General features: G+C 37.3%; 1 long non-coding RNA gene across 1 annotated transcript in view; it reads left to right on the forward strand.

Moving 5' to 3' along the window:
• Positions 1-9364: 9364 nt before the first annotated feature.
• The window catches only part of LOC140501228 (uncharacterized), a 72945-nt gene continuing 59681 nt past the window's right edge, over positions 9365-22628 (forward strand). Inside the window, exon 1 of the long non-coding RNA XR_011966104.1 lies at positions 9365-9523. This is a non-coding gene — a long non-coding RNA (uncharacterized lncRNA). The remainder of the gene's footprint in view (positions 9524-22628) is intronic.

Here is a 22628-nt window from a genome sequence, read left to right on the forward strand (position 1 = left end):
AAGCAAGAAAATGGAAAAAAAATTACACTCCAATCTGCAAGCAGACTCCATGAGTTCTTTCTCTGAAGATGGATGACATTTTGCAGCATAAGTTCTTCTGAATTGTCTTGGATCATTGTATTGAGCAGAATGACTAACTCATTCACAGTTGATCATTGTACGGTATTTCATACATGACATTTCTATCTAGGGTTACATATCTAGAAGTGGAATCTCTGGATCAAAAATACGAGGAATGTTTTAAAAATATTTGGATACAATCATTTACCACCCAACATAACCTTCAATGGTAACCAACTTAATTCAATCTCATTCTTTCTCTTGGGAAATTGGCATAGTCCTAGGATATAAAGTGTTCATAGGGTTATTTCACTATTCTTGGATACTAGCCCAGAGCCTCTACATCTGGTTAGATCAAACACTTCTTTCATAATATTTCAACAAAGAAAATCTGAAAATTTCCAAAGGAGTTTTCCAAACTCATATTATATGCATTATTAAAAGTTGGCCAGATGGTATATTCATCAATAGTTCTGGTATTTCTGGTGCATAAGGGAAAGTAAACTTGCATGAACATTAAAATACTGAAAATTAGATTTCATGGAGATGCCTTAAAACTTTCCTTTAATGCATAGCCATCTCAAAATGTCAAGCAGATTAAAAAACATTGCCCTTCATCTTCTAAATTATAAAGATATGTTTTTAAAAGTTTAAAAAAGTATGTATATGGGTAATGTAGAGGACATTTTTGGTAAGTAGAAAACAAAAATCATTCAGTAACAATTGGCCCATGAAAGGGAAAAGAGAGGAAGGCAAGTTTTTAAAAATCATCATTCAAGACGTCAAATATGGACTATAAGATCTTCTCATTTTCTACTTTACTACTTTTTCCTATTGATCAAGTCATTATAAAATTTATTTGAGAATCAAATGGAGCAACATATGGGAAAGTGTTCTGGAAAAACAATAGAGTGGAAGATGGATACAAGGTTGCTTATTATTCATAATAATAAAATTACTTTATTTCATATATATTTTTACATAGCAATATATGTTCATATCGCCTCCCCTAGAATATAAGCTACTTAAGGGTAGGCACCATTTCACTTTTATTTTTTTAACCTCAAGACTTTATCCAGTGTCTGGTACATACTAGGTACCTACTAAACGTTTGTTGATTGACTGAAAAGCATATTCAACCACAAAGCAAATTCAAAGAACATAGTCCTCAAAATATGAATATCCAAGTTCAAAAGTATATTTAATTCAAACATTCTTGTTTCCCACAAAATTATAATAAGTTTTATCTGTACATCAAAGTCTGACTCAAGTCCCAAGTTTTCCACAGCCTTCCCAATTCACTCCTTGGTGACATTTCTTTCTGATCTCTTATTGCACTTATTTTTTGTCACAAGGAATTTTGAGGTTGTGGAAAAAAAGGCTGGGATACAAAAACGAAAGGCATAAAACTGTATCAAATATTTAAAAAAATCTAATAATTATTAGGAGTAGAAAATCTACAACTAAAATATAATACCCAGAGGATCTAACACTAAACTTCTTGTTCTGCTCTCTAAATCTGTTGCTTTTCTTATGAGATGTTTCACACTCTCTTTTCATTCTTTATATATGTATATATATATACATATATTTCTTTCTTTCTTTCTTTCTTTCTTTCTTTCTTTCTTTCTTTCTTTCTTTCTTTCTTTCTTTCTTTCTTTCTTTCTTTCTTTCTTTCTTTCTTTCTTTCTCTTTTGTAACTGCTGGCTTCTCCTTGTCCAATTCTGATTTTCAAGGAGTTATTTTCTTCCTTAAGATTCTGGACCTCCTTTTCTAATTGGTTGATTTTCTTGTCACAATCTTGTTTTTTTGTATTATTCTTATTTTTAAAATTTTTTTCCTCAATCTCTCTTATTTGATTTCTAAAGGTTTTTTTTTAAGTTCTTCAATGAATTCTTTTTGGGCAGGTGACCATTTGACATTATAGAGGGTTTCTTTACTTCAATATTCTCCTCTGAAGATGAATCCTAGTTTTCTCTACTCCCCTTCGTAGGTCTTTATAGATGGATTCTTTCTCCTTTGCCTGTTCATTTTTGAGGGGGGTAACAATTTAGTTTTTATAATTATTTCTACTCCTGGGGCATGGGGGAAGGTGCCTCTGGCCTCTGATTCTCTTCCATTCTCCTTTCTGACCATGCACTCAGACCAAGGCCTTCAGCCTCCTGTAAGTGGCCACAGCCAGCAGCTTCACACTTCACCGCTTTTGTACTCATTCAGAATGTGCTGGTTCCTTCTCGCCCCTGCTGCTCTCTGCAGCACAGCTGGATCTGGCATTTCTTGTCAGCAGAGGTTCCCTACATCTTTCCCAGCTTAGAAACCCAACTCCCTTCACTGTCCTGGGGGTAAAAGCTTCTGTGGCTTGGTGGAGGGAGCCTCCTAGCCCAGCTACCTCCAGGGCTTGCCCCTTGTTAAAGCAGACCCTAGCCTGGAGGTGTTTACTCTTCACTGGGAGGAAATCTAGTCCTGGGAATTTTCTTTAGGTCTTCTCCAACTGTCCCAAGAAAACTCCTCTTTTGCCCCTACTTATTCGTTTTCACAGCTCTATGTTCACCCAAAGGCACTATTTTATCCCTTTTGTGGAGGAAAATCTTGAGAGCTTGAAATTTTCTGACTTATTCCACCATCTTCCCAGAATCTTTGGCCATGTGATTCATTTAAAGAGTTAAATCCAAAGGCCAATTCAAGTATGTGAATTGTATAGTATTTCTTACTACTATATCTGAACTGAGGCTGAGGACACAGTAGAAAGAGAATTCACACTTATTTCAGGGAATTCATACCTACTTCAAGAGATATTAAACTAAAGAGAATGGTTTTATTGTTCTGGCCTGGGCACAATTGCTATGTATAGAACTGAATTCAATGCCCATTCTGCAACCAAATCTTTCACTTCAGTTTTGAAATATTAACATTTTAGATAAATCTCCCAGGTAATTTAGCATCAGGCCATTTTTCTAGTTTTTAACATTCTCTATCAACTTCTGATCTGTTAAATATGACCAGGTTATCAAATAGCATACTGTCTCGTGGCTAAAGTGACCTTAGAGTCTTATTTGGAGAGGGAGTCTAGTAGCCTTGATCTGGAGCCTGTTTTCTTGGGATTAAAAATAGAACTGCTGCCTCCACTCCCTAGATCTGTTTCATGAGCCTACTTGAGAGGTTCCCTTCATCCCTTCATTGTCCCTCCTTTATTCCATCAACTGGAGAAGGGAGACAACTCTGTGGTAGCAGAAGCAGACATGATATTTAGGAGTTTTCACTTTGACAAAGCAACTAGTAAGGAGAAACATGTGCAAAGGTCATTTTAACTAAATGATGGTAATAGTGTATTTTTTAATACATAGCCTTTGTCTTTATATGACCTTGTCCGTTGGAAACTCACAAGCAATAGGGGGAGTTATCTCTTTTGGCCTACTATATTTCTGCCCACTCATACTACACTGTTTAATTCAAAGTCCCACAGTCTTTATCCCTGTACTTTTATAACAGAACTTCTTGGTGGCTAAATCCAGAAATGGAATACCACTTTTAAAGAAAATTTATTTATATATTTTTAGTTTTCAACATTCCATTCCACAAGCTTTTGAGTTTTAAATTTTCTCTCCCTCCCCTCCCCCTGTCCCCAAGGTGGCATGTAATCTGATATAGGCTCTACATATACATTCATATTAAACATATTTTCACATTAGTCATGTTGTAAAGAATTATAGCCAATGAGATGAACCATGAAAAAGAAGAAACAAAACAAAAAAGAGAGAGAGAACAAATAGTATGTTTTGATCTGCATTCAGACTCTGTGATTCTTTCTCTGGATACGTATATAACATTTTTGCATCATGAGCCTTTTGGAGTTGTTTTAGAACCTTGCACTGCTGAGAAGAGCCAAGTCTATCGAAGTTTGAACAATGTGGTTGTAACTGTGTACAATGTTCTCCTTGTTCTGCTCCCCTCACTCAGCATCAGTTCATATGAGTCCTAGGTTTTTCTAAAATCTGTCTGCCCATCATTTCTTATAGCACAGTAGTATGGCATACTCCATTTTAACCATATTATGAAGAATATAATAGTCTGATTGTACATATGCAGAATATTCCATAGAAAATTTTCTTTACGTTGGAAGTTTATTTAGCTTTAAGCATTAAGAGAAACACACAAGAAAAGAAAATACTCAACTCAAAACTATCTCTTTGTAATTTCCTTTAAAGTGTATTCTTTATATTCTAATGCAATCCAGTGCTCCCTCATAATTACATTACCTTAGGACATACATCTATGGTTTATAATCTAGGAAGACTTTGATTTGATCTGTTCATGCATGAACAAATTTTCATATGGCTTAATCTTAAATTGAAAATAATAATATTAATGTGAAGGCATTGGATAAAATGAGGCTTAAAATTTCCATAAGAATTTTCTTGGTGAGGATGTGTTTTCTTTAGTTCCTTGATTATCTTCTTAGTCAAAATACAACCCTCTGTAATGTTTTCTTGCTCTGACTCATCCATATTAGAGCCTAGTACTCACTAGATAGCTACTTTGATAATACTATTTGCTTATGTGAAGTAGGTATGTAGCTGGGGACTCCCCAAGGCAGAGCCTCCAAGAAGCAATTAAGGTGACAACAGTAAAATGACTTGGCAATCAAAAGGCAGCTGAAGTAGGGAATCATTTGACTAGGAGACCCTAAATTAAAATTAGCTCTGTCAAAGAGGAAAAGGGATTTTAGAAATGAGGGAAATGAAAAAAAAAATAGAACCATTGTTTCAGTGAGCCAGAGTTGATTAGCAAAGCTTTGCCTGGCATACTTCCTTGGGCATTTTTTCTTTAAGGTGATGAAAGCTGGGCCTAAACCCACTTCTGTTTAAAAAGAATATATTTTATTTGCTTTAATAAGCCAATATTCAATTTCTTATCCTCCCTCCCCCACTGAGAGCACAAAAGAAAAACAAAATCCATTATAAATATGTATAATCAATCAAATAAATTTCTGCATGACCATGTCCAAAAAGAAAATTGTCTCTTCTGCATTGAGTCCTTCACCTCTCTATCAGGAGTTAGGTAGCATGTTTCATACTTAGTCTCCACAATACTGGTTGGTCATTACACTGATGGTAGTTCAGCATAGTAGAGTTTCATATTTTTTATACCATAACTTATTAACCTATTCTCTGATTTATGGGCACCCATTTATATTCCTATCATTTTCCATCTCAAAGAGAGTTATAAATATTCATGTATATCTTTAGAGCTTGTTTTGCTTAGGACTCATCCTTACCTTGATCTACTCACCTTCTAATTCCTCTCTCTCCCTTTCTCCCCTTTCCTTCTTATTTCCCTGTTGAGTGAAATGTATTTCTGGTATTTCTGTACTCATTTCTCTTTCTCTCTCTTTCTCTCTCTCTCTCTCTCTCTCTCTCTCTCTCTCTCTCTCTCTCTCTCTCTCTCTCTCTCTCTCTCCCTCTCTCTCTTTTTTCTCCTTCCCCTCTTTCCCTCTCTCTCCCCCCTCTCTCTCTGTCTTTCTCTCCTTCTTTCTTTTGACCAGTTCATATGAGAGTGAGGTTCAAGTCTCAGCCAATCCCTCCCTCCCTCCTTGTTTGTATAGATATGTGTACCCTGATATGTGAGGTTATTATCCTTAACCTTCCTTTCCCTTCCCCTTAATGTAATGTAAAATCTTTGCCTTTTCTTCTATTTTTGTAGCCCTTTGATTTCATTTTAACATTTCTTGTTGCCTCATGGAGTTATTGGCTTCTACTTGGTTCATTCTAATTTTCAAAGAGTTTTTGCTTGGGCACAGTTTTGTACCTTTTGTGCCAAGTTTCTAATTCTATTTCTCATTCTTTTTTCCATACCTCTCATTTATTCTCCAATTTGACCGAAACACTATCATTTTTATCATTTTTTATGAAAAAAATTTACTTTATCTCTTCTAGGAATTCTAGTGAGTTTGTGCCCACACTGTATTTTTAAATTGTTTTCACATTTTATTTGTGTTTCAAATTAATAGAATTTAATTTTTTCCAATTGCAGGTGAAGATAGTTTTCTGCATTCATTTTTATACAATTTTGAGTTCCAAATCTTTCTTCCTTCCTCTCCTCCCACCTCCCCATGACAGCAAGCAATCTGATATAGGTAATACATGTACAATAATGTTAAATGTCTATGGTAAAAGGGAAAAACCACAAGAAAGAAAAAAAGACATAATGTATTTTTCTCTGAGGTTCTGTTTGTTTGTGTCTTGACTTTGCTAGCCATCGTAATAGCTCATTATAGTATAGTTCTTTCTTTTTTGTTTGTTTGCCTTTTCTTCCAGTCTACTTCTTGACTTCAGAGTCTGCTACAAGTTCAGAGCTGGTCCTATGTGTTCTTAGGGGTATCAAGTGTGGTGTTATTCCAGGATCTCAGGGAGAAGTTGGAGCTCTGTAACCTTTCAGTGTCCCCAAAGTAGTCCAACCCAGGGCAAAGTCTGATTGCTATCCCTCTGGTTGGAGTTCTGCAAGTTCTTGACCTAAGTTTGGGTCTGGGCAAGACTCTGCTGAACTCTTTTCCTATCACCCAGCTAGAAAGCTCTGTTGGTTCTCGGTAGCAGAATTGTAGGCTCCTTGGTCTGGGATTTTTTTCTGAGTTAGATGCTTCAAATGGGGCAACTCTGAATCAAGTGTGTGAGCCACACAGCTGCTGCTAGGTTCTGAATTTTCTCCTTTCTCCATACACAGCCTAAGTCCTTCCTCCCCGGGATATCTCTTCCTTGCTTTGAAGGTCTCCACTTCTCAGGCTGCCCTGAATCTGTGACCCTGGAACTGAGTAGTGGATGACAAAGTTGCCAGTTCACACCTGTCCTGATCATAGTGAAGTTCTTAGTGTCGGCAATTGGGAAAGGAGTAGACAGCTGGCCTGGGCACTTCATTAAAAGGTAGTTTCCAGGAGGAACTCACCAATGGGAAGAGAAGACCTAGAGCAATAGAGTAATAAAACTGCTGAAGTATAATGGCAAAGTCTGGAACATCAGGAGATGTTGAAAAGGTAGGAATAAAGTAGAAAGAGTCAATGGCTCTTTAATAAGTACCTATAATCTGCCAAGCACTGTGCTAAGTGCTGTGGATACAAGGACAATAATGAAGCAAATTCTCTCATCGTTTGTATCAAGGGAGGCAAGAATCAGAGAGAAATATATTTTCCAAGGGTGTTTATCACTGTTAGAGAATATGTTCAGCAGACTCTGAATAAGGGAGGTGTTTCCCAAAGACAGTGAGTTACTTCAAATGGTATTGTTTAAGAATAACATTAAGTTGATTGTATCAAATCCCAGAACATTGCAGAACCTTTTAAATGAGATCCATAATCACTCAAAAGAGTTTGTCTTCATCCACACTGGGAAAAATCAAGTGAATGAAGAATGTCTATCTTCCAAAATATGATTCACAGTTGGATGGATGACTTCTAGAGCTTATCTGTCAGCACCCATTGTTCCAGATACTGCAAACGGCAATGGCCTGGGACTAGAATTAAACAGTAGGAAGAGAGCAGTCTGGATTCTTTCGTTTTAATAATACTGAACTACTCCTGAAAACAAAAGCCAATATTTTAATGCTAGAGTTGTTATTGTACTTCATGTCTGTCATTTATAAAATACTACAATCTCCAAAGAATTGAATTTGAAGATCATGAAAAGTGATGAAAAAGATACATGGTGGGTTTGACCGAATTATGATACATTAGAAATAAGGAATTTTCTAAGAGAAGTAGTATAAAGGATGTCATCAAAGAAATGCATGATGAGAAAAAAAGAATAGGCCAGTTGCATAGTAAAAATGAGAGATGACTAATTTTAAGGCCACCTGCTACGATGATATCCAGGGCCAAAAAAATGGGGCAAAGGCCCCCTGTGTATTGGTCACAAAACCACAGGAGTATTTGAATATTGGAGCACATAGAAAGTGGAAACAAGTCTGTATAACTGAGGAGAAATATAAAAGTACAGAGTAGTCCCATGATAAAAGTGCCAGAAATATGAAAGCTCAGAATATACTGAGATTCACAATGAATACTAAGGACAACAGCTTGTTTTTTTTTTTTTTAATGGACAAAAGGGCAATCATGTAATTGTGGAAATATGGACTGTTATAGATTATCTTTAGTGAAGATAAAAGATTATCTTTACCAAATAACACCTTTCATGCACATGTAGATTATTCTCATAAAATGTTATAAACAGGGGAAAGTAGATATCTGGATCTCTAATTATTGATAATCCCTGGTTCACTTTTTTTTTGTCACAATAGGATCTGAATTTTCTTTAATTCTCATCTCTGATGTCTTCATCTGTTTCAGATACCATCAGATTATTATTATTATTATTAAAGTGGTGATTATTAAAGTGTCTCTGAGAATCTGACTAGTAAACTGTACTCTCTTTAAAGGCAAGAAATGTTTGATTTTTAGTTTTACGTAACACAATGCTTTGTATATAAACAAAATTTGTGGAATTTAATTACATTACTCTTGTCTTGTGCATGCATTCTAGAATGTAGATTTGTATTGAAGACTTGTACTGAAGACTTGCAAAAATCTGACCCCAAACTGTCTATGCTGGAGGCATGACATATGGGAGCTGCATGTTGACCTTGTTACACATTACTTGTGTGACCTTGGACAACTCATTAAGATCTCCAGATGTTGGCTTTCTTTACCTGTAAAATGAAGGGGTTAGACTAGTTAATCTCAAAGGTCCCTTTGCTTTATATTTTCATCATCCTATTTTCACAGTTCTCTAAATAGCGAAAGGGACTTGACCTGCAATTTCACTTAGTATGGAGAACTTTTTTTGAGGAAATTCCTTCTACTACTTTGAATCAGCAACTTTTCTGCAACTAAGTCTTAGAGAATTGCCTCGATCATTGAGAAGTTAAGTCATTTATTTGGTAAGACAATCAATATGTATCAGAATAGGACTAGAACTCAAGTTTTTCTGGCTCTGAAACTGACACTCCACCTACTACAAATCATATCACTAAATATGCCATCTATAGTCTTGCCTTTGAACTTTATCCTGGAATGCTGTGACCTCTCCTTTCTCCCTGTCAAAATCTTAAGTATTTTGCAAGACCAAACTCCAGTTTTACCATCTCCGTGAAGTCTTTTCTGTCATTTCAGGTCACAGAGATCTTTTTTAATCTGATCCTATTACCAGAATGTTCATTTGGTAAATAATATTAGGATGCTTTTTATTTTGTTCTTTTGTTTTATATTGACATATTTAATTCTTTCCTATGTCTATGTTTCATCTCCCCACCTAGGATGGTAAAGTCCATGAAGAGAGGACTTGTGCATTACACTTCTTTGTATCCTTCAACCTGCCTACCATAGACAGTGCTTTGCTTATGGTGGGTGATCAGAAGATATTGGATGAATGAAAGACTGTCCAGAGATAGACCACAAGTTGAAAAGCTATTGGTGACTATGGTAATTTAATTTATTCATTGCTTTATTACAATAGACCCTCCTACCAAAATTTGTTATCTATTTGAAGACAAGAAATAAATTCTCTTCCATAATTCTTGCAATGAAATCCTTTCCTAAAATTTCCTTTTGCCTTTCTCCTTTTTGGAAAACTTTCAAAATTTTTTCAAGCAGTCCATTTCTTAGCTGTAAGAAGTCTCAGTCTAAAACTATATGATTAAAAAGTCTTCCTTCTGTGAAGACTGATTCCTACAAATACTTGCTACTCTAAGGCCTTCCTTTGAAAGTAGAAGAATTTAGGGATGAGCTTTAGATCTTGGATAGGTTTTATGTCAATAATTTGTGATTGTGATCAGCAAATGTGATCAGCAAATCTTTTCACAATGGACTAAGAAGATGTGTCTTGAGTGCTAGAGGATATCAGCTTTGTTTGTCTAGAATCTCCAAATAAAATACGTGCTAATTAAATCCTCCATTCTTGCAATTAATAAAGATTGCAGTGAGATTTGATAGAATTAAATTCCTGATCTGATAGATTTGGGTGCTTACAAATTTACTCAAATTTATAGCATGGGGAGAAAGAAATGAGAAAATTGTCAATTCCCAAATGACAGACAATTGTTGCCCATTTTCAGGTGATTCTAGAATTTGTGAGGCCAGGATGGCACTTTGAAGGGATTAATTATTCCCCTACTGACTTTCATTAAGACTGTCAAATTTGAATTTCCTCCCAAAAAGTTATCTTTCAAATCAGGCTAGTTTCCCAAACTTACTCAGATCTGATTAAATGCATTTTTTTTCTGGCTGAGATACACATTTTATGTATATTAGACCTAGATCTGGCATGCTAGACCTGCTCCAGAGAAAATAAAAAGCATATGCTGATTGCATGCTTTTGTGATTGTGCCTCCTTTGTAACACACACTGTAATTATCACCATGTAGGGAATGTTTTGCCTGTGCTCTCCACAGCTGCTTGTGGGTGAAACAGCAACTATGTGTGAGTGGTACACAGATGTTCAACTATTAACCACTTCTTTGCAGTTCAGGACTAAGATAATAATTTGTTTTACAGTTAGCATCAGACATCTGATTTCACATTAACTTTGGTTGAATGCCAAACAGCTTGGCCTATGGACTATGTAAAAAAAAAATATAATGAATAGTAGCAGAGAAGAATTTCTATCTTAAAATAGTAAAGAACTTGCATTTTAAACATTATATAATACCTCTATTTAAAGGGTATTTAATTAATCAGAGTAGATATTCTTAACTTTTTTTGCATCATGGAGCATTTTAGCACTTTGGTGAACCCTATAGACTCCTTTGAAGAGTAATGTTTTTAAATGGATAAGGTCAAATATATGATTACAAATGGTAGCAATTATTTGGAATATAGTAATCATTTCAGTTCCCTGATTAAAATCCTTCACCTAGAACAAACTCAATTAGAAATGGGGTCATAAAATTAAAAGTAAGGATCCTTGATGACCCCATACTGACTTAGAAAACCATGTGTTAACATTATCTATGTCGTGCTACATTTTTACTTATTTTGTTAAATATTTCTCATTTACATTAAAAAATACATTTTTATTGATATCATCACAATTAACCCAAATATTTCTCCTCTGCTCCTCCCAAAGTGCCATTCCATATAATAAGTAGCAATTTTTAGAGAAAAAACAATCAGCATAATTGATCAATATCTTGAAAAAAAGTATGAAAACATAAGCAATCTTTAATATATGTAGACCTTCAAGCCTCACAAAAGGGTGAATTGGGGTGTCCTTTCAATTGAGTCTTACAAGGTTACATTTGTTACACTTCTGATTTTTTGGTGTGCAGTTGTTTTTTTCATTATATTGTTGAAGTTACCATATATATTGCTTTCTTACCTCTGTTTACTTCATTCTGCATTAATTCATATAGATCTTGTCATGCTTCTCTATGTTCATCAAATATTTCTTCTTACAGCACTGTAATATTACATCCATGTACCAAAATTTGTTTAACTATTGCCCAGTTAGTGGACATCTACTTTGTTTCTAATTCTTAGCTATCACAAAAAGTGTATATGGGGACTTTATTCTTATTAATGGTTTCCTTGGGATAAAAACACAGGAATAGTCTTTGGTTCACAGTATATGAACATTTTCTTCACTTTATTTCCATAATTCCAAATTGCTTTCTACAATGGTTGTACCATTTCACAGCTCCACCAACAATGACCTAACGTACCTATCATTCCACGACCCCACCAACATTAATTGTCATTTTTTTGGTCATTATTTTTGCCAATTTGAGTAGTGTGGGTGAAGCCTCAGTGTTGTTTTCATTTGCGTTTCTCCCATTATTAGTGGTTTGGAGCATTTTTTTCGTAAATTAATTTGTTTGTTTTTAGTCTTCAACAAATATTTCCATAAATTTTAAATTTTCTCCCCCTCCCTTTTATATGCATTCTTATATGGGGTCTACACATACATTTTTATTAAACACATTTTCATATTAGTCATGTTGCATAGAAGAATTGAAACAAATGGGAGAAAGCCTGAGAAAAAACAAAACAAAATATAACAAAAGAGAAATAGTCTGCTTCATTCTGCATATGGACTCTATAGACCTTTCTCTGGATGTGGATGGCATTTTGCCTCAAGAGTCCTTTGGAAATGTTTTAGGTCCTTGCATTGCTGTGAAGCGCTAAGTCTATCAGAAACAATCCTCACATACTGTGGCTGTAACTGTGTATAATGTTCTCCTGGTTCTGCTCATTTCAGTCAGCATCAGTTCATACAAGTCTTTCCAGATTTTTCTGAAGTGATTTGGAGCATTCTTTCATGTGCTTGTGAATACTTTGAAAATGTTCCTTTGAGAACTGGTTGTTTGTATCTTTTGATCACTTCTCTACTGGACAATGGCTATTAATATTATGCCAAACTCTAATCAGAGAAATGTGATGCAAAGATTTTTCCCTCATTTGATCACTTCCCATTTTAACCTAAGTCTCTCAGTTTTTTCTGTGTGGAAGCTTTTCTGTTTCAGGTGATCATACTTATCTATTTTATCTTTTATCATTGCATCTGTCTCTTGTTTGGTTGAAAATTATATCTCCCACACAGAGCTGTGAGTGGTATAGGCTCCATTTTTCCTCTAATTATTTTATAGGATGATCTTGAATATTAAGGTTGCATACCCATTTGGAATATATTGTGTAAGATGTTGGTCTAAGCCTAGTTTCTGCCTACTTTCCAGTTTTCTCAGTAGTTTTTCTTAAATCAAATAGGGAGTATTTTCCTAGGTAATCTATGTCTTCTACTTTATCAAACACTATATTACCGATTTCTACTGTTTCTGATTTTCTCCTATGTAGTCTGTTCTATTTTCCAATTTCTCTATTTTTTTTAACCAATGCCAAATGTTTTTTTTTAATGACTGCTGCTTTATAATATAGTTTGAAGTCTGGAAGTACTAGTTTTCCTTCATCCCTATTTCTTTTTCCTTGGTGGTTAGATCTCAAGTGTCTCAGCATCATCCATCATTAGGCATTTCTTGGTCTTTATCCCATTGATCTTTACCCCAGCTGACCTTTGGGTGGTCAAAACTGACTCCATCTTGATGCTGTGCTCTTTTCCTCAGGCTTGGTGGAAAGACGCAAAGACTCCTACTACTACCCCTCTCCTCTGCCCCCACACATGGACTACTGTCTAGGACACCTCTCCCATTCCTGTTCAGCCATTCTCTGTCCCACCACCAGTAGTTTAGAGCTTGTATTCTCTAGCATTGGTAGTTCAGAGCTTTGCTTTGTGGTTGCACCCCCAGCAGGCTTTTGCTCCTGAAAGGCTTCAGCCAAGCTGGCTGTTGAGGTCTGAGCAAACTCCTGGAACCTTGAGCTTCCACATCACTGGAAAAAGGGAAGGGGGATCAGGCTATAGGGATGGATTTTTACGTAAACTTATGTAATGCCCTTGGGTCTGCTACTGGAGCCTTATTGCAGGTAGTAGGGGAGGTGGAGAAAGGGTGCTGAGTGAGCTCGGGGTCAGTGAGTGATATTTCATGGATCTGGAGGTTTTTTTTAACCTTTCTTTGACTTTTGGGTACACCAGACCATGGAGATAGCTAAAATTGTTTCATCTTTGACTCATAATTTCTATTTTGGAGAGATTTGAGAAGTCATGGGGATTGGAGAAAATGCTTAGCCCAACATTTTGTTGTTCACATGATTCGGAAGTTTATACCTAATTCTTTCCATTATTTCATTTTTATATCCTTTATCTTTTGTTTTTCCAACTGGTTCTTCTTATTGTTTTTATCAAGTTCTTAAAGTAGTCCCTTGGCAATTTGATTGGCATAACAGTAAAAGCATAAATTAATTTTTGTAGTATTGTCATTTTTCATTATATTGGCATGGCCCAGTCATGAACACTGAGTATTCCTCCAGCTACTTAAATGGCTTTTAAAATTTCTTTGTGGGGCACTTTGTAAATGAATCTAAAGACTCCCAAAGTGTGCTTTGGAAAATTGATACCCAGATGTTTTAAACCTTTTGTAGTTATTTGGAATGGAATTTCCCTATCATTGTTTCTTATATTTTGTTATTATTATTATAATATAGAAATGCCATTGTTTTTCAGGATTTGTTTTGTAGTCTGCAACTTTGCTGAAGCTATTAACAGTTTTAATTAATATCTTTGATGGATCTCTAGAATTTTCCAAGTAAATCATCATGTCATCAGCAGAGATACTTTTATCTGCTTTTTACCTAGCCTCATGCCTTTCTTTTATCTAAATGCTGTTGCTAGCATTTCCAGAGTTATATCAAATAATAATAGGGAGAGTGGACATCCTTTCTTCATTACTGTATTTATTGGAAAATGTTCTTGTGTATACCCATTGCTTATGATACTTGCTTTTGATTTTAGATCTTTTTTATGATAAGAAAGAAAGTTCCAGCATGCCTATATTTTTAAGGATTTTATCATAAAGGAGTGATACTTTGTCAAAGGTTTTTTTTGCATACATTGAGGTATATGTAGTTTTAGATGTTTTGTTTCTTAATATGATTAATTCTGTTAATTGTTTTCCTAAAGTTGGACCACCCTGCATCCCTGGTATCAATCCTACTTGGTCATAAAGAATAATTTCTCAGATGAATCACTATAGTCCGACAGGATTTTATTTAAATTTTTGAGGCATCGTTCATTAATGATACTGGTCTACAGTTTTGTTTCAATATTTTACTTTTCCCTGGTTTAGGTATCAGGGCTACACTTGTCTCATGAAAGGATTCTGGTAGGGTGCTTTCTCCATTTTTGAGATAATTTGTGAAGTATGATACTAACATCTTTAAAAGTTTTATAGAATTCTCCAGTGAATCCATCAGTATGAGGAAAGTTTTGTTTGCTAGTTCCATTATAGCTAGATCTATTTTATTTTCTGAGATTGGGTTATGTAAAATCTCTAACTGGTCTTCTGATAACTTTTGAGTATTTTATATTTTTAAAGGTGTTCCACTATTTCTTTGTTTTGTTTTCAGTTTTGTTAGTATAGAACTGTAGAAAATATATTTTAATTACTATTTTTATTTCTTCTGGGTTTCCTGTGATTTCACCTCGCTCATTTGCTATTTTATGGATTTGACTTTCTGCTCTCTCTCTCTCTCTCCCTTCCTCCCTCGTTCCCTCCCTCCCTCCCTCTCTCCCTCCCTCCCTCTCTCCCTCCCTCCCTCTCTCTCCCTCTCTCTCTCTCGTCAGATTAGATAAAGGTTTTCAATTTTATTGGTCTTTTCAAAGAACAAGGTTTTGGCCTTATCATTTCTATTTTTTGTTCCCAATTTATCTATTTCCTTTCTAGTTTTTAACATCTCCTCTTTTGTGCTTATTTTATATTTGTGTAGTTGTTAGCTTTCTAATAAAAAGGCATAGTCAGTTCACTCATCTGTTTTTTTATTCTTATTTTCTTAATGCCTTTTTGTAAGGATATGAGTTCTCCTTGTGGACTGTTTTGGTTGCATCGCAGAAATGTTGGTGTGTTTTTTCATAATTATAATTTTGTTCTACATAGTTATTAATTGTTTCAATAATTTATTGTTTAATCTACTCATTACTTAAAAATTCCAGAATAATGTACCTTCTTTTTTATCTGTTTTTAATTTTTTTTTGCTTTGTCAGATAAACTGACTGCAGCCTCATTTTTTTTTTGGATTTACTGGGTGCATAGTAAAAATTTCCCCCAACCTCCATTATTTTGCGTATGTCTTCATTTATAAAGTATGTCTCTTGTATGCAACAGATTGTAAATTTTTGTTTTCTTATCCAATTTGTTTCTCTTTTTCATTTCAATAGATTGTTTAATGTATTCACATTTAGAGACATGAGAGTTTTATATTTTCCTCCATCTGTCTCAGATATTGTTTTTTCCCCAAGTCATGATTTGTTTCCCTAAACACAGTACTATTTTGTTTCAGCTACTTTAGCTTAATCTTCTTAAAGGTAGCTCTGTTCTCAGTGTATCTCTTGCCATCACCCCTGACTCCCTCTTCTCATTTGTTACTCCTTTCCCTTTGGGGTTTTGCATGTTAGTTTCTTTTTCTCTTTTGCTTTTATCTGGTTGTATAATTCTTTCTCCCATCAGTCTTTCTCCCATTCAATTAGATTCCCCCTTCCTCTCCTCACTTTCAACTAGTCCTATTCTTTAGCTTTTAAAATTTCATTTTTGTGCCCCTTTCCAAAAAAATAATTTTTCTCACTCTCACCATTTTTGATCCTTTCTTTCTATCTACTTACCCTCATTCTCTGATCCATGACCTCAATAATTACCTGATCTTTCTCTTTTCTCTCTGTTCCACAAAATTTCCAAAGTATCCATTCTAGAAGTCCCCCTGTAGAAAGTTTCTACCACTGCCTTGAATAACTTGTTTTATGAATTCCACTTTTCCATCGTGCCCCATGAATGACATCGATTATTGCTAGTGCAGAAGAGGAGACTGCCTCATGGTAGAGTCACTCCTCTACCACATTTCTGTTTGTGCAGTCCACCACTGATCTACACCCTCCACTAGTTACTTTTCCTTCCACATTTTTTTAACATTCATTTGCATAACTTTGAGTTCCAAATTCTAATTCTTTCTCTTTCCCTACCCTCCCTCATTGAGAAGGCAAGCAATTTGATATAGATTATACAGGTGTACTTATGCAAAAGACCTACACATGTGTAGTCATGTAAAACACTTCCATAATAGTCATGTTGTTTCCTTTCACCCTGTCCCTCCTCAAAAGGGTTTGCTTCTGATTATCCCCTCCCCTAATCTGCCCTCCCTTCTATCATATCCCTTTCTCTTAACCCCTTCCCCCCTACTTTCCTGTAAGGTAAGATAGATTTCCATACCTAGCTGAGTGTGTATGTTATTCCCTCTTTAAGCCGATTCCGATGAGAGTAAGGTTCATTCATTCCCTCTCACCTCCCCTTCTTCCCCTCTACTATAAAAGCTTTTTCTTGCCTCTTTGATGGGAGATGATTTACCCCATTCTACCTCTCCCTTTCTCCTTCTCCCGGTACCTTCCTCTCTCACCCCTTAATTTTATTTATTAGATATTATCCCTTCATATTCAACTTACCCTGTGCTCTCTGTATGTATATATATATATATATATATATATATATATATATATATATATATATATATATATATATTCCCTCCAATTACTCTAATAATGAGATAATTGTAATGAGAATTGCAAATATCATTTTTGCATGTGGGAATGTAAACAGTTTAACTTTAATAAGTCCTTTATGATTTCTCTTTACTGTTTAACTTTTGATGCTTCCCTTGAGTCTTGTATTTGAAATTCAAAATTTTATTTAGCTCTTTTTTTTCCCTCAAGAATGCGTTAAATTCATCTATGTCATTGAATGTTAATTTTTCTCCCTCATTGATTGAATTCAGTTTTGCTGGGTAGGTGATTCTTGGTTTTAATCCTAGTTCCTTTGACCTCTGGTATATCATATTCCAGGCCCTCTGATCTCTTAATGTAGAAGCTGCTAAATCTTGTTATCCGTATTGTGGTTCTATACTTGAATTGTTTCTTACTGGCTGCTTGCAATATTATCTCCTTGACCCAGGAACTCTGGAATTTGGCTATAATATTCCTGGTGGTTTTCATTTTGGGATCTCTTTCAGGAGGTGATCTATTTTTCCCTCTAGTTCTAGAATATCAGGGCAGTTTTCCTTGATAATTTCATGAAAGATGATGTCTAGGCTTTTTCTTTAATCATGACTTTCAGATAGTCCAGTAATTTTTAAGTTATCTCTCTTGGATCTATTTTCTAGGTCATTTGTTTTTCTTTTTTTTCTTTTTTTTTCTTTTTTATTAATTTTTAACATTTATTTTCACACAATTTTGGGTTACAAATTTTCTCCCCTTTTCTCCCCTCCCCCCCCCAAACCCGAGCTTTCTAATTGCCCCTGTGACCTATCTGCTCTCTCCTCTCTCCTCCCTCCCTGCTCTTGTCTCCGTCTTCTCTTTTGTCCTGTAGGACCAGATAGCTTTCTTGACCCCTTAACCTGTATTTCTTGTTACCCAGTGGTAAGAACATTACATTTGGTCCTAACACTTTGAGTTCCAACCTCCTTAGCTCCCTCCCTCTCCACCCCTTCCCCTTGAAAGACAGGCAATTCAATATAGGCCATATCTGTTTAGTTTTGAAAATGATTTCCATACTAGTTGTGTTGTATAGGACTAACTATATTTCTCTCCATCCTATCCTGTCCCCCTTTACTTCTGTTTTCTTATGGTCCTTTCCCTCCCCATGAGTGTCGACCTCATATTGCATTCTCCTCCCCATGCCCTCCCCTCCATCCTCCCCCCCACCCTGCTTGTGCCCCTGTCCCCCACTCTCCTGTATTATGAGATAGGTTTTCCTATCAAAATGAGTGTCCATTTTATTCTTTCCTTTAGTGGAATGTGAAGAGAGTAGACCTCATGTTTTTCTCTTGCCTCCCCTCTTTATCCCACCACTAATAAGTCTTTTGCTTGCCTCTTTTATGAGAGATAATTTGCCCCATATAACTTCTCCCTTTCTCCTCCCAATATTTCTCTCTCACTGCTTGATTTCATTTTTTTTTTAATATATGATCCCATCCTCTTCAATTCACTCTGTGCACTCTGTCTCTATGTATGTGTGTGTGTGTGCATGTGTGTGTGTGTGTGTACTCCCACCCAGTGCCCAGATACTGAAATGTTTCAAGAGTTATAAATATTGTCTTTCCATGTAGGAATGTAAACAGTTTAACTTTAGTAAGTCCCTTATGATTTCTCTTTGCTGTTCGCCTTTTCATGGTTCTCTTCATTCTTGTGTTAGAAAGTCAAATTTTCTTTCCAGCTCTGGTCTTTTCATCAGGAAAATTTGAAAGTCTTCTATTTCATTGAAAGACCATTTTTTCTCCTGAAGTATTATACTCAGTTTTGCTGGGTAGGTGATTCTTGGCTTCAGTCCTAGTTCCTTTGACTTCTGGAATATCCTATTCCATTCCCTTCTATCCCTCAATGTAGAGGGTGCCAGATCTTGTGGAATCCTGATTGTATTTCCACAATACTTGAATTGTTTCTTTCTAGCTGCTTGCAATATTTTCTCTTTCACCTGGGAATTCTGGAGTTTGGCCACAATGCTCCTAGGAGTTTCTCTTTTTGGATCTCTTTCATGCGGTGTTCTGTGGATTCCTTGAATATTTATTTTGCCTTCTGGTTCTAGAATCTCAGGGCAGTTTTCCTTGATAATTTCATGGAAGATGATGTCTATGCTCTTCTTTTGATCATGGTTTTCAGGTAGTCTCAGAATTTTTACATTGTCTCTCCTGATTCTATTTTCCAGGTCAGTTGTTTTTCCAATAAGATATTTCACATTATCTTCCATTTTTCGAATCTGCGCGGTATGTTCTGAGATATCTGTCTTTCTCGAAAAGTCCTTAGCGTCCATCCGTACCATTCCAGTTTTGAAAGATCTATTTTCTTCAGTGAGCTTTTGAATCTCCTTTTCCATTTGGTTAATTCTGCTTTTGAAAGCATTCTTCTCCTCATTGGCCCCTTGCACCTCCCTTGCCAGCTGAGTTAGGCTAGTTCTCAAGGTGCCAATTTCTTCAAGATTTTTTTGGTTCTCCTTTAGCAGGGAGCTGATCTGCTTTTCATGCTTCTCCCTCATCCCTCTCATTTCCCTTCCCAGTCTTTCCTCCACCTCTCTAACTTGATTTTCAAAATTCCTCTTGAGCTCTTTCATGGCCCGAGCCCATTGGGTGGGCTGGAACACAGAATCCTCGATTTCTGTGTCTTTGCCTGATGGCAAGCATTGTTCTTCCCCATCAGAAAGGAAGGGAGGAAGTGTCTTTTCTCCGATAAAGTACCCTTCAATAGTTTTATTTCTTTTCCCTTTTCTTGGCATTTTCTCCAACCAGTGGCCTGACCTCTGAATGTTCTCCTCACACCCACCTCACCTCCTGGTCCTCCCAGCCAGCGTTTGGGGACTGAGATTCAAATGCTGCTTCCTGCCTTAGGATTTTTGGCGGGGGCAGGGCTGCTATTCAGTGTGAGAATTAAGTTCAGGTGGTCAGGTGGGGCAGGGCCGCCTTTCAGGCTCAGTTCCCTCAGGGGGTTTATGCACAGACCTTCCACAATGGATCCAGGCTCCCGTCCACTTGGGGAGCCCCTGTCTGCAGCTGTCTCTCAGCTTCTATCTCCCGGGGGGGGGGCCGAGCCCTGGGGGCACCCCACTCCCCTCTCAACCCGCCAAAGAGACTCTCTCACCCACCCCCGTCAGTCACCTGTTGGTGGGGGGGCCCGTGCCGCCGCTGAAGATCCTGCCTCCGGAGCCCTCTCAGATCTGTGCCTCTCGGATCCGCGGCCGCCGCCGCAGGTCCGGGCTGGGCTCCGCGTCTGCAGCGCGACGGACCTTTTGCGAGAGGTTTGCAGGTCCCTCTGTGGGTGGGGGGACCCGCGTGGCCGCTGGAGATCCCGTCCCCGTAGCCCTCTCGGATCTCCTCCCCTCAGTGTTGCGGCCGCGGCAGAGCCGCACTCCGCTCCCCGTCCCGGCGCCCAGTCCGCGGCGCGAAGGACCCCCCGCGAGAGGTCCGCAGGTCTCTCCGGAGCAGAAATCTCCCTCGCTCCAATACTCCGTGGTCTCTGGGTGCAGAATTCGCCCTGGCTTGGTCCCCTCTAGCCATTCTGTGGTTTTTGGGTTCCGAGCTATGTGTATGTGCATCTTTCTACTTCGCCATCTTGGCTCCGCCCCAGGTCATTTGTTTTTCTAATGAGATGTTTACATTGTCTTCTATTTTTTCATTCTTTTGGTTCTGTTTTATAATTTCTTGATTTCTCATAAACTCATTAGCTTCTATTTGCTGCATTCTAATTTTTAAGCAATTATTTTCTTCAGTGAGCTTTCAGATGTCCTTTTCCATTTGACCAATTTTGCTTTTTAAGGCATTCTTCTCCTCACTGGTTTTTTGAATCTCTTTTTGCTATTTTGGTTCATCTATTTTTTAAGGTGTTGTTTTCTTCAGTATTTTTGGGGTTTCCTTTAGCAATCTGTTGACTTGTTTTTCATGGTTTTCTTGAGTCACTTGCATTTCTCTTCCAAATTTTTCCTCTGTTGCTCTTACTTGATTTTCAAAATCCTTTTTGATCTCTTCCATGTCATGCAACCAATTCATACTTTTCTTGGAGTCTTTGTACACAGGAACTTTGACTTTGTTGTCTTCTTCTGAATATATGTTTTGATCTTCCTTGTTGCCAAAGTAACATTCTATAGTTTGAGGTTTTTTTCTGTTGTTTGCTCATTTTCACAGTCTATTTTTTGACTTTTTAACTCTTTGTTAAGGCAGAGCTCTGCTTCCAGTATGGTGGGGTGTACTACTCCAAGCTTCAGGAGTTTTGTACAACTGTTTTCACAGATACTTCTAGGGACCTGTAAGTTTTCAGTTGTTCCAAGATGGTATGATCTAAGGAAAGTTGTTTACTCCCCTTCTGGTTGGTTCTCTGGTCTGTGAGTGACCACAAGTACTCTTTTCTGCCCTGGAATTGTGAGGAGTGTTCCTTCTCCACTGCTGTCACAAGCTCTGCTATGTTAATGTTCCTTTTCACCCCAGGTCTGCCACCCAGAACTGCAAACCAGATCCAAGTATGGGGGAAGCAACAGAGCCCTGTTTCAGTGCCAGGAAAGAGACCCCTGTAATATCTTTTTGACCAGTTGTTCAATCCTCTTACCATTTTTGGACTGAGAGCTCTGGAAACAGCCACTGCCGGCCACCGCTACCGCCATTGCAGATTCAATCACTCCCCGGGCCTGCTCCTGGTTTGCAGAATTGGGACTGTGTTGGGGCCAGGGCTGGACCATGCTCCTCTCTCACCCAGGTCTGACAGCCCTTTCCTACTGACCTTGAGTTGTCTTTGGCATTTGTGGGTTGAGAAATTGGCAGCCACAGCTGCTAGTGATTTAGTCCCCTGCTCTGGATTTTTTGGAACCTGGTCTGTGGTGGCATGACTTTCACTGGACTATGCTCCTTTGTTAGCCTGGTGCAACAGACTTTCCTGTCCACCTTCCAGGGTTTCTTGGGCTGAAGATTTGTTTCACTTTGTCTTCTTGCAGATTCTGCTGCTCTAGAATTTGTTTAGAGCCATTTTTATAGGTATTTGGAAGGGTTTGAGGGAGAGCTCTGGAGAGTCCCTGCTTTTATTTCGCCATCTTTCTCCTTCCCTCCACATTTGCCTCAAAATCTCCTTCCAGGGTCCATACTCTCCCACTCCCTCAGGTGCCAGATGCTCCCAGGAGTTTGAACTCCCTTATCCCATGGTAGGATGAGTAAACTTTTCAAGCACCAAATCCCTCAAGTCGTACACAGCATAATTCAATCTTTCTTCACAGACCAACTCTCCTCACCCACAAGAATATTCATTAATAGCACCTTATTCCGCTGTCAGTGCAAGATTTCCCTACTGCCCCTTTAAAATCAATCCTTCCTCCTCTTCATGCACTCCCCTGTGGGCTCTTCTCTTTCTGAGACCACAGGTGTCACTTTTCCCTTATTGCCATCTTCATATTTGACCCTATCACATCACACATTT

Source organism: Notamacropus eugenii, chromosome 4 (genome assembly GCF_028372415.1).
Source record: "Notamacropus eugenii isolate mMacEug1 chromosome 4, mMacEug1.pri_v2, whole genome shotgun sequence".
Lineage (NCBI taxonomy): Eukaryota > Metazoa > Chordata > Mammalia > Diprotodontia > Macropodidae > Notamacropus > Notamacropus eugenii.